Raw genomic sequence first — 2500 nt, forward strand, 5'->3', positions numbered from 1 at the left:
AGGAGGAGGTGACAGTGTTGGGTGGAGGATGTGGAGGTGGAGGTGGAGGTGGAGGTGGTAGTGTTGGGTGGAGAAGGAGGAGGAGGTAGTCCATCAGGCTTGACCACTAGCCACTTTGATGTCCTTGAGGTTGCGGTTTTCCATCAGTTCTTGAATGGTCAGTTCTCGACTTCCTTCAGCTGACAGAAGGCGAATGGCTCCAGTCCACTGATCTATAAAGAATACTATTCTTTATAAATCAGTGCTCCAGTCAGTTAAGCATCAATATTACAGAGTGGCGCTAAATTAATTAGTTGTATATCAATTGAAGGGACATTAAAGGTGCACTATGAGATCCCGAATGATGTTACTTCTGTTGACGTTCCACGTAAACAAACAAAACACTATTTACCAAAGCATGCTACTATCAAGTTTTCTCACTGCCCCCAACCCATATGCATACTCACTAACCCCCAACCCCTCCCCTAAACATCTTGTTGGTGTTTGGCTGAAATATGGTTTGTTATTTTTTGGTACACAGTCTGCGCTCTAGTGTTTGTTTTACGTTTTACAGCCCCTGTGTTGTCTCCAGAGACCCTTTTTTTTCTCAAAATGTATTCAGGGATCAGGTAACAAGCTGATCAAAGGGAGATGGCTATGATTTGAGACAAAAATGAAATTGCTCTAAAAACCATGCAAGACCTCACAGTGCACCTTTAAAGTTGTTTTAGCTTATCTTGATAAACTTGTATTTATTTGTGCAGTGTGTCCTGGCTGGTTTGAGAGACATGGACGGCTGTCGGCTGGGCCGATATGTGCTGACTTGGCAGGGGAACCATTTTTTCAAAACCCCTACCTACGCAGGCTCGAGTGAAGAAAAAATCCCCCTCTGACAGTGGAGCAGGCCTGTACATGCATGAAAGACAATTTCTGTTCCCCAACCCAGACCACAATTGATGTAAAACTCAACCCAACTCACAGACACACATGATCCAGCCCATATAGGAGAGGAAGGATTGCTAAGTGGAAGTGTATGCATAGCTAGTGAAGACATATGACATTACCATTCCTTGCACAATGTTGGTGACCTTCACATTTATGCCAAGTTGCCATTTTTTGAGAGTGGTCATTAAACCAAATAAAAGCAACATTCCTAGAATGCACAGAGCCACAGCGGAACTCTGTGCATTCTAGGAACCCTGAGGACATACTGTCCAGGAAGACTCAGCCACACCTGCACCCCCCCCCCCCCCCCCCCAACCAAACAACCACCACAACCACCCATGTGGAACTTTAGAGTCTTTTTGGTCAGTCAGTCCTCCCTGAGAGCGCAGTCAAAGCACGCACTTCCTTGATTTTAAACTGGGAGCATGACTAAAGGCAAACAAGCAACAAGTGAAAGAAATGTCCGCTACCACCAGGTTTTGCTCCCAAAACATCATTCAATTCCGTGACGTTTTCGAGCCTGTCAACACTTCCTCAGACGAGTTAGTCTGCTAGTCCTCAGTTCCATTTTCATTCACAACCAGAAATGTACACGCTGCTCCTTTCAGCAGCTGCAGCTGGAAACACTGAACATGATACCCTGAACATGATACAAACAATGGCCGGGTTTCCCAGACTCATTAAGAAGCTCTTAAGTGCTAAGAACTTCTTAGGAGCGCTATCATAACAACGCTCCTAAGAAGTTCTTAGCACTTAAGAGCTTCTTAACAAGTCTGGGAACCCCGACCAATGCAGGTCCAAGGCACTCAGTCAAACGTAAAAATAGAAGGAAAGAATTAAAAAGCCTTTATTAGGTATATGGCTTAACCCTATGAGCCCTAAGCTGTTTTAAGGGCATTTTCACTACCTCTAGTTAGAAGCATTTATCCTGGTCACTGTAAGTGCCATTCACACATGTTACATATTGTTTTTTTCAGCACAGTCTAGGCTACCCAGATCTGCCACAATATCATGTATAAATACTTGCATTGATTTGATTTACATTTTTAAATAATGAAAAATTAAAAAGCATACTATACAAATTCTTACATTTTGACGTGTATTAAAAAGCCTTTATTAGGTATATGGCTTAAGTCACATATATTTAAAAATTGCACAAGCCAACCAGTTTCGACCCAGAGTGGTCTTCTTCAGGGCAACGCTGAACATGTTTCATCCATTCACATGGTGGCGGTAGCTTCAGTCATTCATGGATCGGAAGGTTGCAGGCTCAAGGGAGACACCAAACAGGAGCAACGACAAAGGAAAAGACACTTTTCACACCATGGTTGCAATATTTTATGTGTGTGTGTGTGTGTGTGTGTATGTGGAGTGAAAGTGTTAATGACAAGCCTGAGTCACTGAGACACTGGCTGTTTGTTTTGACTGTTGTCTCTGTTTTTCTGTTGACTTGATTGCGTTGAGTGTGTCGAAAAGATTTCTCAGAAACCACCCAGTTAAGCACTCATCACACACACACACACACACACACACACACAGTCAAACACACACCTGCTAACTAATCTGACACTTCACA

This window comes from Sardina pilchardus, chromosome 1 (assembly GCF_963854185.1).
Source record: "Sardina pilchardus chromosome 1, fSarPil1.1, whole genome shotgun sequence".
Lineage (NCBI taxonomy): Eukaryota > Metazoa > Chordata > Actinopteri > Clupeiformes > Clupeidae > Sardina > Sardina pilchardus.